Genomic DNA, 15969 nt, shown 5'->3' with positions numbered 1-15969 from the left:
TGTATTACATGGTAGCTTAGGTGAATAGGTTTCAACAGAGAGCTGTAGAGAAGATGCTATGTGAGTCGATTATGTCTGGCTAAGAAAATAGGGGTGTGCCTCATGGAGGTGATGGTAATTAAATTGAGGATTGAAAGGTATGGTACAATTTGAACGAATGGAATTTGAGAGGAGAGGGACATTGTAGGTGGAGCAGAGGGAGACTTTAAAGGCTGATAAAGACAAATATGAAATGTTCAGTTCGATTCTGGAATGTGGAGGAGACTTGTGGAACAAAGCGAAGGACAGGCAGTGTTGATGTGGATGTGAAGGGCCTTGGGTTTACGCCTGATAAGTTTTGGTTTATTTGGCAGATATTCAGGAGCCCCTGCTTCTGCTAAATAGCACTAATGGATGTACTAGTAGGAAAAGGCACCAGGGAAATACTTGCATGACATGAAGTCAGATGTTTTGAATTTAGGTATTAATGTGTTTCATCCCTTCTCCTATGCCAGTGTAATAGATTATAAAAACATCATTTTGGAAAATTTTGTTAGGTCTGGTGTATTCTGCAAAGATTAATAATGAGGGAGATACTTGAAGATATTTGATGGATGTGAGGGATATGAATTTGAAAATGTCCTTGAAGAAATGAGAAAAAGACTATGATTGCAGAGGTGGAAGAGAGATGGTTTTTAAGATGCATTATAGAGACATCTGGTGTATTTTTGGATATATTTAAGAAAACTTGAGTGTTCCTTGGGTCAAGAGAAGGTTTGAGATAAAATTCTGAAGATACATAAGCCATAATTAATTTAAAGAAGGGTCAGAACCAGAATATTCAAGTGAAGATAAGAGCTGAGCCAAAAAGAAGATGAAAAATTGCATTTTTAAGGCAATACAATTAAATAGCAAGCATTTTTTGAAATGTAAATGGATTGTATACTGAAAGATTTTGAATTGGTCGTTCAGAACTCAGGCTACACATTCCTTAAGAAACCATGTTAAGTGTGGCTTTTAGGTCACAGGCTAGCCCTTCAATTTAACCTTGAGATGAAAAAAGGAGCAGTGTATGTCACTTACAGAACCTGCAAATATTATTTGTTGATAATTGTTATTTGTTTAAATGTGAAATTTGTTATTAGATTTTAAAAATTAGATTTCTCTCTGCTTCTGTGTCTCTCTGTCTCTGTCTCTGTCTCTCTCTCTCTCTCTCACACACACACACACACACACACACACACACACACACACACACACAATGCTTTTCTAACTTCTCTTAAAAATTCACCCACATTTGGCAGGAACAAGCCTGTATTCCTACAAAGCGAATGGAGTAACATATGCAGTAATCTGATGGGGGTTTAAAACCACTTCTTTAGAGACTTTAGCACAGTAGCCCACACTTTCTTTTATCTTGCACCTAGGAGCTGCTTTACACTTTTATCTTTGGGTATTTTATTTTGTGACCCCCATGATGCATTTGATGTTTATCATATTATTCTTTCTAGTAGTATTTGCCTTGAAACCTAACCACTGCATGCAACAGTTTTTATTTTTGTTTTTGTAAGTGAAACATGCTGGGATTACAAATGAGATACCAGGAACAGGTATCCTATCACTCTAGTGAATTTGGATTCCCCTCCTTCTTTTCTGTTGCCTGTGAATTTTCGCAGAACTTCACTCCCTCCTCATCTATTGGCTGCTTCCTTGGTCTGGGAGCTAAGACTGAAGGAAGGGGACGCAGATAGGAGACAGTATATTCAGTAGGAACTTTACACCTGCAGGCCCAGAGAGAGGTGTGGACGAGACGTATATTTGAGTATCATTTGCAACAAGTAGTTCCTGCAAGAACTAGAGTGCACATTCGGGAAAGAAGAGGACTAGAATGAAGTTTTGGTGAAACTGACATTGAGGAAATACATGTGAGAATAGGAACTAGTAGAAACTGAAAAAAGGGGGTCCGAGAGGGACAGGAATCAAGAAAGAAGGGTGTCATGCAGGCCAAAGGTAGAGTTTTAAGAAAGAAGGAATGAAAAATAAGCTAGATGAATTAGAGAATTTAAGTAAACCAAGAATTCAGAAGTTGCATTTGGATTGGTCAGCTAGGAAGTGATTCCTATACTGATGATTAAACATTTAGCTTCAAAGATGTGAGGATATAGTAAACCCTTCAGCTTCTATGTGAATGTATTCATGTTAAAAGAATGTTTAATCTTGTTCATCCTAATCCTAATAAAATATTTTTGTCATGTAACAGCATCATAGAAAATAAGAAAAAGCGAAACAATAACTTGATAAAATAATCATATTATAAATTAATAATAATAAATTAATGATACTTTGGATGAATATGTAAATTTGTCATCCAAACTCAAGACACTTCAGAGAAGGAAAGGGATGGCTGTTAATTGTAGTAGGTACAAACCACATCTGTCCCAGTCAGTCCGCGATGAATGTCGTTATATAGCTCACGTTTTTTGAGTGCTCTCTCTGTGCTAGAGACAAGTTCTTTATCAATTTATCTGATTTAATGACTAAGAGTTCCAGTTGCCAACATTAATAGTTAATTCTTTGTGTACACTGAATTCACTTAACAGAAATGTTCTACGTAATTTTGATGATGTTACTGACCCCTAGCTCTTTATTAAAAAACAAAACAAAACTAAACCTAATTCCTACTATATACCCAATTCTGTCCTAAGGAATCGGGAGATGAAGATGATTAATGCATAGTTCCCATTGTTAACAATCCACCAGTGTAGTCAGTGTAGTTGAGAGAATCTGGGAATAAAACTTCAGTGTAATGTGGTAGAGTGTCACGATGACATTGTACTTTGTGAAAACCTCACCTAGTATTTTAGGACAATATGTTCTGTATTTTTTAGGGTTAAGATTATAGTGTATTTGAACATTGCAATGTAGTTTCTTTTTGTCAAGTTTCACTAAAGGAATCGACAAGGTATAGCTAATTATACATATAAGTGGGTTCACTATCATAGAAAGTATATTCATATGTGTGTATATATGTCTGTGTTTTATATGTATATATGTGTGTGTGTGTATATGTGTATGTATATATATATGTGTGTGTGTGTGTGTGTGTATATATATATATATAGCAAGAGAGAGAGATCAGTTCTTTATCACAAAGGGGTGCATTTCCATATCTATAATGTAATTTTAGCCGCACTCAAAATATATGCTGTGAAGGGTCTGGCATATTTCTCTGACACATCTGGTAGATATGCACGGCATTAATTAGCATAGGTATTGCTCTAAATGACATGCCAGTCCAGGACAACAAAAAGTATTTGTTGCTGATGTCAATCATTCACCCTTTGTCAGTTCAAAAGGCTTCCCTAAAGGAATGTACATTGATCTGCACTGATCCAAAATACAGCAAAACCATTTCTGTGTTCTAGAAACTAAAGTAGAACTACTTGTATTTGTAAAGCCATATGGAAATACTCATACAGAAAGTGCATGTTGAATAAGTTTTAGTAGGAAGACTGTTAAGTTAGATCAAGATTAGTTGAATCTTTCTAAAAGAAAACACGTCAGATTTCTGTAATCCTAAAATCTGGTCGTGAGTGAGTTTTCTCCTTCAGTAGCTTCAGTTTTTGAAAAATATGTGTATTCGTTTCACCTTGAAATAATTGTGTATTTGTTTCACATTGAAATAATGCTAGGTAAATGATTGCAAATACCCCTTACAATGGTTTAAAAACAAGGGTATCACATGAGTATCAATTTGTGATCAGATTGATGGCTTAAAGAGGCATTCTTCTGCCCATATTTATTTTGGCTTTTGTATTTCGCTATTCTGATAAAGATACTGATTGGCTTCATTTGTTTACTATATTCTTACCCTAGTTTATTTATTTTTTGTAATAGTAATCATTAGTATCTTAAATTTCTGTGCAAAAATTGTCTTTAAAGTGCTAGCAGACGCCTTTCCCCCAAACATCTGTATTTTATTTCTGATTTTCCTTAAATGTACCCCCTACATTCTAATTTTTATTTAATGGAAAGCAGTATGAATGACTTTAAGATAAGGCAAGAGAGTGTGTGCCAGGGTATGGCACAAGTGGAAGACATTTATCTTAATATTTTGTTTTAATGAGGCAGAAAATATCCATTATTAGAAAACTACAATTTGATAAAATTTGTAGAATACAATTAATTCTCTTAAAATTATGAATGTTCATATCACCAAAGGTCAGGTAGTCATACATTACGTTTCTGTGTCCTTGTGAAGGTAGGACATGTTGCATTTTTACATCTCATAGATTTGTTAGAGAATTAGTGAAAACAGATTTAAAATGTACTCATGTTACATACTTTAATTTGACCAACATGCTCTGTTTGAATAGCAGTTCACAACCTTTGTACTATCTTTAAAATTCTTACTCCAGATTTCTTGCCCTGCCTATGGACCCTTTGCTCTCTGTTTCTGGTCTGTCTCATGCTCTTGAAATCATCTTTTTTTATTATTCCATTAAAATTTTTTAAAATGGATTTTTCGCTTACACTTTTCTAATCATCCTGTAATTCATTAGCCCTAAGACATTAAAATGAATGAGTAAAAATATTTGATACCTAATCGTCTCTGCCAATCCATTCAAACTCTTGGATTTGCAAAATTATGTTAAAGTCTTTTAAAAATACATTTGAGTAGGCTTTTGTAGTCATTTGGATTTTGAATATTAATTTTCTCTTGCTATGCTGCTTAGCCATAAAAATGAAAAAGAAGATAGATGTGGGTTTCTTTTAGTGGTGTAAATTTAAACTGCTTGACTTATTTATTATAATATTCAACAATGGTAATTCCTATTTTCTCTGTTCACCTCAGATCCAACAGAAAATAATGAGAAGCCCCCAACCCCAGCACAGTAAGAAAAAAAATTCGATGAATTTTGTAATAATTGATTAAAAGTATAATTTCCCCCTAGATCAAACAAATAATAGAAGTCTGTTGAAGCTTTATCCTGATCTATTCTGGAAGTAGAAGAATACCCTGGAGAAAGGAGCATTGTAAGCACAAAGAATAAAACTCCTCAATCCTGGGAGAGAGAATTAAAGTCTAACCTTCCAAATGTAAGTCATCTGTACTCTGTATTTTCCATCTCTCAGTTTTTGTGGCTATTCAAGTGTTAGTAGAAAAATATGTGATGACGATATTCTTTGGATTTTTTTTTCTTTGCAAAATACACAGATGTTTTGATTGCTAACTTAAATTTCTATTTAACAGTTTCTAACTAATAGCAAAGGTGATGCTTTATAATAGTAACATTTAATGCAAAATGGATTAGTTTTAATTTTACCTTCGGGCGGAAAACTGTCAAGAATTTTGAGGGTATTCTGATGAAAAGGTAACTTCCTTTGATTTGTTATATGCAGTTGTGCCATCATAATCCCTTTATGCTCTAAACTTTGGTTCTTTCTTTTTCTTTCTTTATATCTGAGAATAAGACTATCTTAATATAGCTATTTAAATCCACCTTCCAGTAAGAGAGAAATTAAGTTCTTTTTTCACTTTGCAGTGAAAATGAATTGGGGCTTAATTTGTATCCATAATCTACTATAAAAATATATAAATTTTGTCAGCACAGTGTACTGGAAAGGCTGATTTCCTATTTTGTGAGAAAGAACTTAAAAGATGTCTGTGAATGATTTTATAGAAACACAAAATTCAGTTGCTGTTCAGAAATTGGTAGAAAGAATGATGACTAAAGGCAATGTTGTTTTAGGAAAATTATTTGGGAAGAAATTTCTTATCATCACCACTTTTCTCTGGAAAGTTACCTAGTGCATCATCCTTGCGATAAGGCACTCGATATGTGGTGTAATGGCTTAACTGCCAGAAATTTGACTTTTGCATAGCTATTGATAACCTTTTTCATTCCTTAGTGAAAGAACTCAGTGATAGAATATTATTTTGATTTTAAAAAGTCCAAATTATGCAGTAGAAAATGAGTAATTTTTAGAGTTGAGTCAAATCAAATCAAACATTCTCCCAATTATCTCCAAAATTGAAATATGAATTTTTACAGGTTTTAAAAGTGATATTCTTAGCGACATAGCATCTACAAAATTGTCAAAGTACTCTGCCGTGAGAATTCTTCATAATTTCTAGGTTTCATGTTTAATCTTGTTGTTTGGAACATCTGATAGAGCTGTGAAATACTGTGGCCATTCCTGACAATGTGTAATTGTGAGTTAGGAATCTTGAATTTAGCAGAAACTATGCATAAAAATAAACAGTTTTGGTCTTAGTTCAGTTCAGAATTTTTCTATCATTGAACTAGAATAGACACCATGGAGAAAGACTACAAATATTGGTATTGCTTTCACTGACATGGAACAATTCCTTTTCATTAAAAACTTTAATTTTTATTGTTGAAAAGTGTGATGAAACTTCACAAAGTTATTTAAATTTGATGGGTCAGTAGTAAACTCTCATTTACTGGTTCGAGGTTGATGAAGAATTGGAAGATACTGTCATTCACAGAAAATTTTTTCTGATCTTCTGCTCTATAGTAGTGAAATTGGATAAACTATAGCAGCAACAATAACATGGTCAAATCTCATAAACATAGCATTGACTGAAAAAAAAATCTAGGTCCAAAAGATTAATACTTAATGATTTTTTTCTATGAAGTTCCAAAACTAGATTTTAGTGTTTAGGGATGCAAGAACTGATTGCGATAAAGGTAAAGATAATAGTTACATTATAGGTAGGTGGTAGAAGTTAGGGTGGAGTTTCCAGGAGCTTCTAGTGTGTCAGTAATGTTCCGTTTATTCACTAGGCTGGTGATTGCATGGGTATTTGCTTGATGAGAAACCATCAATGAGAAACTAGGTGCTTTTCTGCTAAGATCAGGAACAAGGGAGAATGACCCCTCTTAACAATCCTGTATTGAATGATTAATCATTCAATATCATACTGGAAATCCTAGTCATGTAACTAAGATAAGAGAGGGAAATAAAAAGCATAGATTGGGAAGGAAGAAATACAGTTTTCTATTCGCAGATGACATGATAGTATGTAGAAAAATCCCAAAGAATCAACTAAGAAAAGCTCCTGAAACTAATAAACAATTATAGCAAGGTAGCAGAAAACAAGATTAATCTATGAAAGTCAGTTACTTTCCTGTATGCCAATGATGAACAACTGCAATTTTGAAATTAAAAAGACAATTCCATTATAATAACACCAAAAATAAAAGAAACACAGGTATAAATCTAACAAAATATGTGCAACAACATTTTAGGATTAGAACTTAGGAAACTGCAGAAGTATTAGGAAAGCTACAAAATTTTGATGAAAGAAAATCAAAGAAGATCTAAATAAATGGAGAGATGTTCCAGGTTCATGGATAGACATACTCAGTATGGTTATGATGTCAAGTCTTCCTAACTTGATCTGTAGATTCAACATGATCCCAGTCAAATCCCTGCAAGTTATTTTGTGAATATTGATAAACTAATTCTTAAGTGTGTATGGAAAGGCAAAAGACCCAGAATAAACAACAGAATATTGAAGAACAAAGTCAAAGGACTGACACTACCTGACTTCAAGACTTTGTTTAAAGCTCCAGTAATCAAGACAATGTTATATTGATGAAATAAAAGACAGATCTTCGTAACACAAATAGAGAACCTAGAAATAGATCCACAGAAATATAGTCAACTGATCTTTGACAAAGGAGTGAAGGCAATTCAATTGAAAAAGGACAGTATTTTCAAAAAGCGGTACTGAAACAACTGGATATTCTGTGCAAAAAAAATGTAGACACAAAATGTACATCTTTTACAAAAATGAATTACAAATGAATCATAGAAATAAGTATAAAATGCAAAAATATAAAACTGCTGGAAGGTAACACAGGAGAAAATATAAATAATATGGGTTTGGAGATGACTTTTTAGACGAAACTCCAAAAGCGCAATCCATTAAGGAAAAGATTGGTAAGTTGGATTTATTAAAATGAAAAACTTCTAAGAAAAACACTCTTAAGAGAATGAAAAGGTAAGTCATAGACTGGAAGGAAGTATTTGTAAAATACATATCTGATAAAGGATTTGTATCCAAAATATACAGAGAGCTCATCAATAAAAAACATACAATCCAATGAAAAAATGGGCAAGAGCTTTAAATGGATCTAACCAAATAAGGTATACAGATGGCAAATAAGCATATGAAAAGATGCTTGGTGTTTATTTCATTAGGGAATAGCAAATTAAAACAACAAAATACCATTACACACCTATTAGAATGGCTAAAATTCAAAACACTGACAGCACCAACATGCTGCCAAGGATGTGGAGCAAGCAGCAAGGACCCCGATTCATTTTTGGTGAGAATGAATACAGCCTCTTTGGAAAATGGTTTGGAAGTTTATTACAAAGCTAAACATGCATATGATATTTACTGTACAATCCAGCAGTTGTACTCCTGGGTAGTTACCCAAGTGAGTTGAAAACTTACGTCCATGAAAAATATACACAAGAATGTTTTATATAAGCTTTATTCCTGATTGCCAAAACTTGGAAGCAACCAGGATGAACCTCTATAGATAAATGGATAAACAGACTGTGATACAGCCGTACAATTGACTACTATTCACTTGATGAAAAGAAATGACCTGTTAAGCCACAAAAAGACATAGAGGAACCTTAAGTGAATATCACCGAATGAATGAAGCCATCTGAAAAGGCTGCCTACTGGGATTCCAACTATATGACATTCTGGAAAAGGCAAAACTATGGAGCCAGTAAAAAAGATCAGTGGTTGCCAGAGGTTGAGGAGAGGGAAGGATGAATAGGCAGAACACAGGGGATCTTTAGGGTAGTGAAACTATTCTGTACAGCACTTTAATGGTGGATACATTGCATTATGTGTTTGTCAGCTGTACAGCTGTAGAACTGTATAACACAAACAGTGAACCTTAATGAGGACTCTAGACGTTAGTTAATAACATTATTTTAATACGGTTCATCAGTTGTAGCAAACGTACCACAGTAATGCAAAATGTTAATAATACTGGAAAATCTGTGTGTGATGCGGATAAGGGAGAAGATGTCTATGGCAACTCTACTTTCTGTTCAGTTTTCCTGCAAAACTAAAACTGCTCAGAAAACTAAAGGCTTTATTTTAGATGCTTTTTTTTTTTTGCATGTCTAATATCATTTAAATAATTTAAAAAAACTCAATGATCCTGTTAGGTAGACTTCTGAGAAAAAGTGAGATAATTTTATACTTGATCTATCTATTCTGAATATTCAAAAATTTTTTAAAAGGTGGAATTTAAAAATCAGTATTTTATGATATTATAAAGCAGCATGTGTTACTTGGGAAAAGTGCTAATGCCTAATAAATCCAACTTATTTGGGAAAAGTGCTAATGCCTTGCAGACATTTAGTAACTTTTTATAACAATTTATTGTAGCATGAACTTGTCTTTATCTTAAGATAGAAATTTCAATTCTAAATTTTAAAAGTTTTTTTTTTTTTTTTACAATAGAAACAAACCCCATTCTATAGTAATGAAATACTGATCTCTACTGAGTTGTTTGTAGCTTCTTTCCTTAAATTTTAATCCCTTTTATGCAGTGGTCCATCCTCCTCAGACACACTTGCTTTTTAATTTCAGTGGGATTTTAATTGATTAATTTTAATATTAGTATGTTGTAAAAGAAATAAAAAACAAATGCACTTTGTATTTGTTTTTTAAAAGAAACCAGATACAGTTTTCTTTCTAGTCCCTTTAAAATTTTTCTTGCTTTTCTTTTTTTTTTCCTCCCTTCTTCTTTTTCCTCCCTTCTTCTTTTTCCTCCTTACTTTCTTCTTTTTTTCTCAGTATGTTCTACTGTTTAATTTTTCAAGGAGTGACTATAATCTTATTTAACTGGTTGACATTAACAGAAACTAGGAATTTATTATTCATAAAAATGAAATATAAAAATCCCCCTTTCCTTCAGACTCTGGATATAGCTAGGCTCAACACAAATGTCTAGGGAGAATGCATCTGTTGCTATTGCATTTTTTTGTTGTTACTCTGAAAAGTTGGCATTTGTAAAATATCTATGATTTTGATTTGTCTTGGCCAAAACCCAGATTACCAGGGAATTGCATTTTGAACATATTCAACTAAGAATTATCTTTGTAGCAACTTTTCCTTTGCCATATTGAAATTTTGGGAATAAAATCAGATTTTGTTTTAAAAACCAGCTATGTGTCTTCATAGTGCCAGAATGAATTTTTCCCTATGTTAAAGTGATACAAAGCAATACTTACAGTCGACCTAAAACTTATTTTAAGCATACCGTGGAGCAAAGAGGTTCATTTTTGCATTTGACAGACCTGGGTTTACTCTGCCACTTATTTATTTATTTATTTTTTATATCGATCTTGGGTAAGTTTAGCATGAGAAAAAAAAAGAAATAATAATAATAATAATAACAGTAATTTCCTTATAGGGTTTTATGAAGATTAAATGATCAAACATAAAAATTGCCTCACACAGAGCAGGTACTTAATGGTAGTGGTCTCTCTCTGGCCCTTTCTGTTTATGTCAGTGTGTGTATGTTTGCATGTATGTATGTGTTTACATATACATATATGTATATTTATCTTTGTTCCTCTCTTTTTCTCTCTATATATATCCATCTTTGTATCTCTGTCTCTGTCTCTGTCTCTGTCTCTGTCTCTGCCTCTGTCCAGTATCGTGCAGTACATAGTCATTTATTCTATTTGTTAAATTCTGAAGCAGAAAATTTTTTTGGAAAGGATATAGTTTTGGAATTCAGAAAACATGGATTCTATCACCACATGGAGATATTTAAAAAGTTACTATTTCTTTGTGCCCTAGTATTTCTATAACTTTTTATTAACCTACCTGGGATGTTTATAAATTCTTAAAAGAAGATCTAAAGAATATTTATGTTTCTCTTACAAATTCCCAGCTGGCAATAGAAGGTTGTTTTTTCCCCTTCAGCATGTATTTCAGAGAATTATGTATTACTATGTCTTTATTGAGGTTCAAAAAAACGTGCAGTGGTCAATTTGAGAAGGTGTATAAGAATGTGGAAAACAAGATAATTTATTTATTAAATGTTGGAGAAGAGACATTATAGTTTTAACAAAACAAAAAATGCCAGGTAGGAGTTGAATCTTTCTGAAAAGATGACATTCCTGTGATTTAGTTTTCACAAAATAACAAGGCACAAGTTATTTGGGGCAGTTTTGTACAACTGTCTTCATAATTGATTTGAATCTTTCCTTTAATAGTAAATCAACAGAATGAGGTGTAATATCCATGTTCTCTTACAATGATGAAATCTTTTTAGCAAAAGCATTTGTTAATATCTTAAGAAAGTAGCCCATAAATCTTACCTAAATAGATTACCTGAATTTGTGGCTTATGATTGCTGAATGAATGCAGATCTTAATTGATTGGCTGCTCTCGAACCCTGAAGGGAGGATGGTAACACAGAAACAGAATGGTTAAAGATAAAACCCATCTAGCTAAGTATTTTATCACGAAAAGCCTGACCTCTTGGTTTTGAGTGATTATTATTAAAAAAAAAAAAAAAGCAAACTAGGTAAAACTTGTGTATTCCCTATACCTCTTCAGATTTTAAGACAAGACAGTAACAAAGAAACTTGTTAAACACAAAATGGGTGGTAACCTCCAAATACATCTGAAGGACCACTTAATTACCTATTGCATCCACTTCCAAGTTAATGATGCAAAATACCTGGGAAAAGGGATAGTGTTCCTGGGATGAATAACTCTGTTCAGTGGGTTTATCAATGATCTAGTTTTGTGGAGTTGATGATTCTACCCATGCAACCATTATTTCTTAAATGTTCCATTTTGAATATAGTCCTGTGGAACAACATAGAGGAACAACAACATACAGGAGCCTTGGGTATTAAAGAATTAATTTGAAGGTATATGTTCTCCTAGAGGTCATTTCTGTTGAACTCTCTTAAATGTTTAGTGATTTTATTATTGTACAACATAAGAGGCTCAAATTCTCTTTTTTGCAAATAAAAGTGTACCTTTTTTTTTCTACATAGAGAGTATATCTTAGGTTTGTCCAGAAGGCATTAAATGTATTAAGACCTAAATTTTTTACCTAAAATAAACACTCATCAGCTATCTCAGATAATTTAAGCTATGTAAAGCATTTGTTAATCTGTTGATCTGGGCAAACTGGTTAAGAATGTTTTTTACTACAAATTAGTTTAAGGATTCTTGTCATCCTAGAAGCCATAAAACTAAATATCTTTCTTTAAGATTTTTACTTTAAAGTATTATAAGCATACAGAAGCTAACACAATTGTACTCACATATTCAAATTTGACCTCTCTCTCTTTTAAGAATCACAGTACCACAAATACAGTAAAAGTTGTGTACACTTGTCCTGTCTGTTTTTCTCTCTCTACAGATATTTACAGATAATTTTTTTTTGTGATTTTAAAATTTATGTGAGTGGCATCTTAGGAAATTGTCCTGAAAAAGTTTTTCTTTCAAAAATTATGTTTAGGGAATTTATCCATGTTGAAATCGTATCTTACTTCTTAAGCTTTTATTAAAGTATATATTGTACATTTATGAGTTTTGCTGTTATATACTGGAAGTTGCAAAAATTATAAGTGGTACATCTTGATGAATTTTTACAGAATAAACACATCTGCATAATCATTACCCAGATTAGGAGTAGCACATTACCAGTACTTCAGAAGTCTGCCCATCCTTTTTCTACATTTTAGTTATTTTTCCTCTCCACCCCACATCAGGGAAACCATATTCTGACCTCTAACAACATAGATTAGTTTTGTGTTTTGAACTTTATATAAATGGAGTCATTTAGTATATAAACTTTCGGCTTCTGTTCCTTAATATTAAGTTTTTGCACTTCCTCCATGTTATTGTGTGTAGTTAAGTGTCTCTCCTGAGTGCTATCTAGTATTCCATTACATGAATATACTACTGTTTATTATTTCCATTTTATTTTGGGACATTTGGGTTGTTTTCTTGTTTTGGCTACTAGGCATAATACTACTCTGAAGAGTGAGGTACACGTCCTGTACATATTATGCATATCTGTATAGCTCAGAGTAGAAATTTTGTGTGATAAGTTACCTACATCATTGTATAAACTTAGTGTCTGTATCCTAGGTTCTCTGTGTCATTGTCTGAGGGTCAACATTAGTAGACACTTCCAAGCAGTCTTCTAAAGTGCTTATCTCAATTTACTGTCCCACCATCAATGCATGAGTTCAAGTTGCTTTATATCTTGCCAACACTGAGATTTTTTATTTTCATTTTTGCCATTGTGGTGGGTAATAATTAGTTTTTAACTACTCTGTAACATTCCATGGTTTGAATAAAGCTGAGCTGTTTTAAAATTCCCTCTCCAGTAGATGAACAATTTGACTGATTACCTTTTTGACAATTCCACACAATATTACAGTGAACCTATCTGAATCTATCTCTTTGTGTACATGTTTGAGGGTTTTCTAAGGTTATAACTTGCAGTAGAATGTCTGACTTTTAGAACATCAATCTCTATTGTTACAGTATACTGCTAAATTTCTCTCTAATGATGTTATACCATGAAGTGATAATTTTCATTTTATTGTAAATCAAACTCATCAAGTACAGAGTATAAATGTTGCTTTGGCATTATGTAAAACTTAGTACCAGATGAGCTGGGGAAAATTTAGTGGGCAGAGATGAAACATCCTGCCCAGCTCTTGACATACAGTTTAAAGAAAGTCTCCATTATTATTTTTTTAACTGTTGGATTACTCATCATTATATTGCTGTACAGGGTCATTCTAGTGTCCATTACAATTTATGTGAATCCTTCCATGATCCATTTACAGTAGCTTCTTTCAATGTTTGAAATTTCTTTCATTACTAGAATTCTGTTCTTCCCTACATAACAGAGTCATCGCATATTTTGATCTTGATTTTTGATCACCCAGGGGCATTATATATTGAGATAGGTTGGAAAGTTTATATAATTTGATTAATATATTTACACATTTGTGACACTCTTATTGAAGATTTGATCCTAAGCAAAATGGCGAAGTGGAGACAACATAGGCTTTGCTCAGCTCCCCTTGAGTTTATAAAAAATAGCATGTATTTTTATTTTATAGTTTTTAGTAGGTAATACCAAGATATTTATCTTTTCTGTTAAATGTAAGAACAGACAGAGTTAGTGTTGGTACAATGACCAAAGCAAGACCTTTACTCTAGTTTCTTGCATTTGACACTATCTGTGAGGTGGGTCAGCATTTGTCTAAAAGAAAGAATCTAATTAGTTTGTTACCATTACTTTTTTATAATTTCCATTTCTCTTATTGCCTTTTCCCCCCTAGGCTCCTTAATTAGTCTTGATCTAGTCAACCCCTGGTTCCTCTCTTCAGATGAGAAATGCACATTACTACACCGAATCTGCTTCAGTCACTCTCCCTCCCTCTTTTTCATCACGGATATCAACACAGTCTTCTCTCCACTAAGGGTGTTTTGAATTAACAAACCAAATTTCAACTCAAAATCCTGTCAATTTTTCAAAGTAAAATTGTTCAGGTAAATTTTAACTGAGTACTCAGTTGTTGCCAGCTTCTTAATTTTTCAAAACTTAACTGGTTCTTAGAAAGCTTGTGCAAAAGACAGTTTTGGCTTTGTTGTGAAGTTTTAAAATAGTATTTTTATTAATAGATTGATTTTGTTTTTATTTTAAATCTACTTATATTAGAATTTAAATCTATACAGATCATGAATCGAGGTGATTTAAGAAATGTAATTTCTCAGTAGTTTCATTACAGAGATGAATGCTAATGTGTATGATGCTTATAAGCAAATGTGGAAAAGAATAATTTTTGTTTTCCACTAGATTTTAAGAATCAGTGTCACAAGGGTACCATCCTATTTCCCACTCTGATCCTTTCCATTCAGTATCATATAAACTTGTATATGCCTTGTTCAACCCTGTGTCCCCAATGCCCAGTGTAGTGCTTGTACACAGTCCTCATGTAATAAATAATTTAGTGAATGAATTGATTTGATTTTGATGTTCTTTCTCGCAAAAGGACATTGCCTCTTTTACACTGTATTACAAGGTGAATGTTATTCTTCTGCCTTGAAGTGCAATCCTTCAGAAGAGTATGTTGAGATGAAATGGATATGAATTATAATGGCTGAGCAATTAACATCCTGTTATGTAATGGACTTATACCCCAGAAAAAAATTCTCAAAACTGATGACAAAATCCATATTGTAATGCAGCATAATTTTTTTGTTTGCTCTTTTTTTTTTAACACAAAGAAACTATTTTTGGCTTAATTAATAAAGCTCATTTTCTTCAAGCATAGATTCTTAGTTAAAAAAAAGAGCAAACAAAAAATTATGCTGCACTACAATAGCTTCTTACCTATTTTAAAAAACCTTAAAGTGTACACATTGCTAGTTTAAGTTCACTCAGAGGGAGACAGGGGCATTGCCATTGAGAATTTTTTCTGGGGTATAACTCCTGTGTAATTTCTCCTCTGCATTTTTTTTTTTTGACTCCTGGACCAGTTTCCTTTTCTACAAGATGGGGATTGGATGGTTGAATAAAGTACTGATTGATTCCTTGAACGACTTTCTTTGAGGATCTATGTTAGACTGTGTCATATATACAAAGATGTGTTGGCATGTCTTATTGGATGTCACCTCTTCTATGATCGCTGTCATGGGTTCATAACTTTTGATTCTTATATTTTTGTATTAGTATTTTGGAAAGGAGTGGATATAACTGCATCTGTTTAGACTGCTGTGCTTAACCAGAAGTCCCTCAATGATATTACTGTTGCTAAATCTTAGGACAGTTTCAATAACTCACCTTACCTGAAATATTTAACACTACTGACTGCTTCCTCCTTTTATCAGCTCAGGTTCCCATGTCATGTGCTCTCTCTCAC

General features: G+C 32.9%; 1 protein-coding gene across 2 annotated transcripts in view; it reads left to right on the top strand.

Annotated features, from left to right (window-relative positions):
* Window positions 1-15969, top strand: part of FOXP2 (forkhead box P2) — a 500104-nt gene that overhangs the window by 56946 nt on the left and 427189 nt on the right. The window contains exon 1 of one of the 2 annotated variants that reach the window (XM_064487424.1): window positions 4924-5079. The exons of the other annotated variant lie outside the window; for it this stretch is intronic. The gene's annotated coding sequence lies outside the window, so the exon portion shown is untranslated. Of the gene's footprint in view, window positions 1-4923; window positions 5080-15969 lie in introns of those variants that run through there. 2 annotated transcript variants of the gene reach the window in all.

Source organism: Camelus dromedarius, chromosome 7 (genome assembly GCF_036321535.1).
Source record: "Camelus dromedarius isolate mCamDro1 chromosome 7, mCamDro1.pat, whole genome shotgun sequence".
In the NCBI taxonomy this organism is placed as follows: Eukaryota; Metazoa; Chordata; class Mammalia; order Artiodactyla; family Camelidae; genus Camelus; species Camelus dromedarius.
This window is presented reverse-complemented; position numbering and strand designations above follow the sequence as displayed.